This window comes from Apodemus sylvaticus, chromosome 2 (assembly GCF_947179515.1).
Source record: "Apodemus sylvaticus chromosome 2, mApoSyl1.1, whole genome shotgun sequence".
NCBI classification, from domain to species: Eukaryota; Metazoa; Chordata; class Mammalia; order Rodentia; family Muridae; genus Apodemus; species Apodemus sylvaticus.
In genome coordinates, this window is record NC_067473.1 from 79,606,436 (window position 1) to 79,613,555 (window position 7,120).

Sequence of the window (7,120 nt, forward strand, 5' to 3'; positions counted from 1 at the left end):
AACCCGAACCTAGGGAATGGTGCCACCCACAATGGACTGCATCTTCCCATATCACTCAAGGTATTAAGACAATCTTCCACAGAATTGTCCACAGGCAAACCTAATCTAGACAATCCTTCATTGAGACTCTCTTCCCAGCTGATTCTAGGTTATGTCAAGTTGACTATTAAAACTATCACAGACATAAGCAAAAATAAATAAAATCAATATGAAATGGGAAAATATTACTGACTTATTTATAACATAACTCAAAGTTTACATGACAAAAATTTAAAATATCATATTGGGAAACACATTTGTAGCAACCATCAAAAAAGTTAACTTTCCTAATGTATAAAGAATTCTTATCAATCAATAAGAAAAACTCACTTCTAAAAAGACAATATCCAAAGTCTAGAAATGCTAGATCAATGAATATAAAGTCAAAATATGTACTAAAAATATGCAATTGTACCCATGACTGAAGAACTATAACTGAAGTATCATTTTCTCATAAGAAGTTACAAAGTTTTTAAAATTTGATAATATTCAGTCTTGACAAGGGAATGAGGAAAGTAACTGAATAGTTTTGTCAAATCTAACTTACTTCATTTTAATTTAAAGCTATAAATCGCACCTTGGATATGCCCATCAATCTATTGTACAGTGTAAATGACCGTCTTCCCTCGACGGCAGTTCCCTGGAATCTCACTACTCTGTAGTTCGCTGCACTAAAGGAAAGACCTGGTGTCAGTGCTGTGCTTGCAGCTCTGTGTCTCTCTGCTTGTTCATTGTACCATCATCCCATGGTTCTAAAACATGGGAGACAAGAGCAGCAAAGAACCAAGAAGGTACCAGGTACAGGAAGTGGCAAAATGGCAGATTGCAAGAAAAGAAACTGTTCTCTCAATTAAAATGCTCAGGCCCTATGTGCAGTCTGTTACAGACTTCAGACTTTAACCCACACAGCCTTGAATATAGTGAGTGCAAGAATGAAACCGTCAGCATCCATGCAATCAGTAAGAGTAGTCAATGTGAAGTTGGTAGATTCTCGTTTTTTTTTTTTTCAAAGGAGGAAAGAAATGAGTGACTTGCTGAAGGACATATTACTTGTTAGAGCAGAGCCAATGACCCTAACTTCAGGCTAAGACTCTTTCTGCACTGGGCAGCATTCCCCTCATGTGGACAGGAGAACACAGCCAGCTCAGGATGGGCAAGTTAGACTTAGAATGACACAGGAGTGTTAACAGTCCATCCCTGTTAACTACAATCTGCCAACACTCACTCCAGGGGCTCCAAGTCAAAGGTCACTGCATAGTCTGCTTATTCAGTTTCAAAATGTACCATATGGTTGGGCCAGAGCTGAGTGATAGTTTATGATTGATGGGCAGTTGTGCTTGTCAACTTGACATAACCCAGATCACCTGGGAAGAGTCTCATTGAAGAATTGGGTTGGCCTATGCTCATATCCACGGGAGAGTACCTTAAGAAAATTTAGTGATGTGAGAAGACGCAGCCCAGCGTGGTGGCACCATTCTCTAGACAAGGGTCCCCGCATTGTGTAAGAGTGCCAAGGTCAAGCTGAGCACTGTAGCCAGTGAGCATGCGCATCCCTCGGCTCTGGGCTGCGGATGCGATGGATGTGAGCAGTCGTTTCAAGATGGCACCATTTCGACCTCCCCGCGCCATTTATGCCCTATGTTGGTTTTCATCAGGGCACATTAATCACAATGAAAATGAAACTAGATCAGAGCCCTTGCCAATGCACACAAGGCTCTGGGTTTGAGTCCCATGCCAGAAAAAAAAAAAAAAAACCAAACACAGAGAGAGAGAGAGAGAGAGAGAGAGAGAGAGAGAGAGAGAGAGAGAGAGAGAGAGAGAGAGAGAGGGAGGGAGAGGGAGAGAGGGAGAGGGAGAGACAGAGAGAGAGAGCGAGGGAGAGAGATAGAGAGAGAGGGAGAGAGGCAGAGGGAGAGAGAGGCAGAGGGAGAGAGAGGAGAGAAAAATATCTCCTAACTGAGGTGTTTATGTCCACCATATAGTTCCCTCTCATCTAGTGTCATCAATCACTCACTCCCTTCAGTCTCCCTCCTCCTCCTCCTCCTCCTCCTCCTCCTCCTCCTCCTCCTCCTCCTCCTCCTCCTCCTTCTCCTCCTTCTCCTCCTGTTTCTTTATACCCAGTGTTACAAGCAGTATCAAGAGCCTCTTGCCAAGCTCCACTTCCTGATAATGGCCCAGACCAATACTGCCCAACAATAATTCAAGACAGATATGAACCATGTACACAAGTTTAATATTGTCCAGTAACTATATTTTAAAAGGCAAAGAAAAGCTGGTGAACATTTTAAAATCATATTTTATTTGATCTAATATATATTATATACATCAATACCCTAGCAATATAAAAATTAACTTAAATTTATTTTAAATCCTTTTTCACATCAATTTTTGAGATCTGGTGCAAATTTTACACTCACAAGGCATCTCTTTCTAGGCTAGCCACGTTTTAATGGCTTAAAAGGCCCAGAGTCAGTGCCTTCCATAGAGCAAACAGTGGTGAGGTCTTTATATCCTATTTGCTTACTTCTATGTTTATTGTTCTCCAACACATACAAACATCATGCACGTCTGTCTGTCTGTCTGTCTGTATGTCTGTTCATTGCATTGCTGAAGATGGAACCCAGGAGACGGAACCCAGGGCTTGGAACACACAAGGCGAGAGCTCTGCTCCTGAACTACACTCCCAAGTCTGTGCTTTAGTTTTGTTTCCAGGTTAGTTGTTTGCTTGTTTGGAGACTGAATCTCACTATAGAGCTCTGGCTGTCCTGGATCTCACTGTGTAGACCAGGCTGGCCTCAGACTCATGGAAATCCACTGCTTCACCCTTCTGAATGCTGAAGTTAAAGCCAGACCTGAGCTCTGGATGCTCATTTGTAAAAGTTATCATTTTCAGTTTCTTCGTGTCTTCACATCCACGTTCTAATGCCAACAGCAGTTTTAGGCGGGACATCTGCCTTAGTTAGCTGCATCTGCCTTCACTAGAGTTTCTCTCTCCAGACCTGGCTCCTGTCTGCCCCATTCCCCACCTCCTGCTACCCTCTTCTCTGTGGTAATTGTCTGTGAATGCAGAATGGCAGATTTTCCATCCCCTCACCTCCCAACAAAACTCTAACCCATGCAGAGGCCCCAGCTCTGCTCTCAAAGACCTGGGGTCACTGGTTCACAACTAAAATTCAAGTTTTATAAAAACCCAGCTTCTAAACAGCACTGGAGTTATTTCAAACCAGGCCTGTCATTCACTTGTACATAAAAGGCGCCTAGCCCACTTTGTTTCTTAGCAAGATAAACTTATCTAAGAGTTGTCTGTCAATACAAGACAAGCTACCAGTTTTTCAGAGGAGATATTTCCCACCTCAAAGATTTGGTTACAACAAAAGTTGTGGTTCTTATGTAGAGATGCAATTTTATCACTAGAAAAGGTTGAGCTGAGCCTAAGGTGGACACCTTCATGCAGTCAGTTAAATGGGCCTGTGGGGAGGAGGGAGGAGGGGGAGGGAGGAGGGGGAGGGGGTCCCTTAAACACCTGAGTTTTTAAATCTGTTTAATATGGATTTAAAGCTTCCCTTTGCTCAGATAGTCAGGGCAAACCTGCTCTCCCCTTTAGACTTGATAAGGTGGCACTCTGAGGAGGAAAGCTGCAGGCGGCCTCCTCCTCAGCTGCAGCCATAGGGATGACCTGAGTCGTCCATCCACCCTGCAATGCAACCTTCTGCTGTCTGTGGCAAGCCTGCTCAGTTCCTTCCAGCTCCCTACACCTAACCCTCAGAGACAGCTTCCGCTCTGTTCAATCATCCCCAAGGCACCTGCCTCCTCGCACACTTCCTCTTTCCTAAAAGACAAGATGGCTGGCAGCCCTGCAGTAAAAGCTGCTTTGTGTGTGTGTGTGTGTGTGTGTGAGAGAGAGAGAGAGAGAGAGAGAGAGAGAGAGAGAGAGAGAGAACCTGAAATGAGTCACCTTTCAAGAATTTGCCATCCTAGAGCCTGGGTGCTGAAGTGCTAAATCAGCCCTTCCAATGCCATGCCCTGTATGGATTCGTTGTGTGCACTGTTCCCGGAGGATGTGTACACTACACCCATCCTTTTAAAAGCCACTTGTAGGTACAAAATATGTAAGCTGTGCACAGTTGTAAGCTGCACCGTTTACTTTAAATGAATCTAAAGAAAATCAGACCAAATTAGAGTTTCGGCGAGGCTTTATACCAGCTTTCGACAAGTTACAGAAAACAGCTATAGCTCCCCAAACTTCCCACTTGCTCCCCCAGGCTGAAGCTTCGCTCAGATTTAACCAGCTCCAAGAACACTCCCTGCCTATGCACAGAAGAGCATTTCCTCCTGCTGTTTCTCTTGACCACTTAAGTCTGGGGACAGCTGCAGTTGGCTGTGGTCTGCTAGGGTTCTGCCTGGCCTGATTTTTCATGCTGCCATTTTGAATTAGCATAGGTTTCCTCAGCAAGTGATGAGGATTTAGGCAGGCATGAAGCACAGTAAACACACACACACACACACAACCAGGAAGAAGCACTTAACAAGCTACAATTACACAGAAATATCCTTCTATTTAACAGAACCCTACCAGGTCAGCTTGGGAGACAGAAAATAATAAGTTGCCTTAAATGCAAATGGGTGTGATCACATTTTTATTCCTAAATTCCAACCGATTTTCTAAAATTCCAGCGTCCCTTTCATCCTGCAGACCTCATTGTGGTTGCTAAATAATTCTGCCTGGACAGAAAACAAAAATTAAGGACATAGAGATAAACTGAGATGGACTGATAGCAAGGGTCTAGACACCTGCCATGACCCCACCCCTATTCCAAAGTGCAGGGGTGAGGCCTGGGTCGAAGCAATATCTGGTCTCAGTTCACTGGCCCTTGGAAATGACCACAGATCCCGGGACTCCGCCCGGCGGCCAAGGCCAGCGGCCTGGTTAGGCGCCGCGGGTGCATTACTAGGGAAGGAGCCAGGCTCTCTCTGCTAGCAGCTAGGCGAACCCGGAACCGCGGGAGCCGCCAGGGAAAGCTCAGGGGCCCGGGGAAGCTCAGAGACACTTCCCGGGGCGTTGCAACTCGGCGCCCAGGAAAAGCAACATTGGGTTGTAAGCTGAAAGGAAGGTGGGGGAAGGATGCCGGGTGGAGAGCAAAGCAGGTTCTGACCAGACTGCAGTAGCCTCGTCCCCGCAGTCCCTGATCTCGAGTCGGGCCGATCGAGGCCACCAAACCTCTGATTTCCCCTTCCCAGGTCCACACTTAGGAAGGGAGGCAACGAGGCATTAGAATTGTAATGGGAAATGCGGTGACTGCCCCGCAGAAGAGCAGCTTCCTTCACCCCGGCGCTCCCCGTGTAGCCTGAGGCTCACCTGCTAAGCAGCGGGCTCCTGCCGGGTCCGGGTCCAACGGTGCTGATGCTGCGACTGCGGAGTTGGGGGCCCTGCGGCTAGGTCACAGCCTCCGCATCCGTAGCGCAGAAGACCGCCGGCGCTCTGGTTCCCCAGACTCCAGGCTCTCCAGCCCCCTGCTAACAGCTGGTTTGGTCACGCGACCGCAGACCCACCCTCCGCCTCCCGGTGCTCTGGGCCCCAGGACTCGCTGTGTTTGACAGCTGAGGCCTCAGAGCCCGCCCCGCCTGGGAGGGGAGGGCACCAGGAGCCCCCAAGAACAGCAGAGGGGGCGGGTCTCAACAGAAAGTAGTTCCCTTCTTTCTAGATTTTTATTTCTTGGTTGCAACTCTCTCAAAGGGAAGAACCAGAGCTTTAAAGAGCCAGGCCCAGCTTTCTCCTGGCAACATTTTTCTGACCCAGGTGTTTGGTTGCTAGTGTGAGCCTTGGCGTCTGGGCGAGAATTCCCTGCGGAGATTGCATTCTTCATTTTGTTGATTCATGTGTCAAAGTTGTTCCCTAATATTAACCGATTGGGATCGTGTTCATAAACTAGACTATTCAACATATTCACACCATGTGGGCCAAGGTCACACAGCAAGTAAAAAAGGCAAGACTCCACCCCAGGGTGAACAAACTTTTGGTGGGGAGAGGGGTGATGCCCACCTCAAGGTTATTAACAACGCTTCGCGGGCTGAGACCCCATCTGCTTTGTGAATAGATAGATAAGAAAAGGCCATGAGAGTCCACTGGGAAGACAGCAGCAGCGGCTGGCAGCAGAAGACTCACAAGCATTTTCCAGTCATCAGATGAACACAATTCCAAGTTTTATAGTCTCTATGGGGGAGCGGAGCTGTTGGCAATATCTCTCAAGATAAGAACATATGTAGACCTTCATCTGATTTTAGAATTCATCCTACAGAGGGAAGGAGACAGTGTGAAATGAGCAGGAGGCTTTTGTGGTGGCCATAGTATTTGTGCCAGCAACAACTAGAAGCAAAACCTCACGGTGTGGTGGTAAACGCCTGTAATCCACCATTAGGGTGGCTGAGGTACCTGGGAGCAGCTGTTGGTTAGCCAAGGCTACATAGTAACACCTTGTCTCAAAAACTAAAAGACTGAATAAAATTCCACCTATAAATACCATGGAATGCCACCCAGCATATTTTAAAGATGAGATCATTGTCTGTGTACTGATTCAAGACTTCCAACTTATACCAAGTAAAAGGCTGAAGTGGGGATAAGTTAGGTGCAGAACAGTGTGTGTGTGTGTGTGTGTGTGTGTGTGTGTGTGTGTGTAGAAAAAAATATATGCACTTCCCTTTGCAAACGTTCAGACTACATTTGGAAAGATCCATAGGAAATAGTAACAGGAGATTCCACAAGGGCGGAGAGCTGGGTGACTGGCTGCCAGGAAAGGAGTTTTTTTTTTTTTTTTTTTTTTTTTTTTTACCATGTCTCTTAAATCTGTGCGTTCTTGTAGCTTGTCAGGTGAGGGAACAGACCGTGGGAGAAGAATGAGGGAATGTGTCAGGAGCCATCAATAGATTCTACAGAATAGACCACTGGTTCCCAGACTTAGAACAAAAAGGTGCTTTGTTTATTATTTACTGCGAACAATGAACTGTGTAGCCTAATGCATGTGGCTAATAAATTTAGAAACTCCCAAAGAGCTTAACCTGGAGCCTCGCCCTTAACCTCTGAAAT

At 46.2% G+C, this 7,120-nt stretch overlaps 1 protein-coding gene across 1 annotated transcript in view; it reads right to left on the reverse strand.

Moving 5' to 3' along the window:
- Scrn1 (secernin 1) overlaps positions 1–5,630 on the reverse strand; it is a 67,884-nt gene extending 62,254 nt beyond the window's left edge. The window contains exon 1 of the mRNA XM_052173765.1: positions 5,396–5,630. The gene's annotated coding sequence lies outside the window, so the exon portion shown is untranslated. The remainder of the gene's footprint in view (positions 1–5,395) is intronic.
- Positions 5,631–7,120: the final 1,490 nt, after the last annotated feature.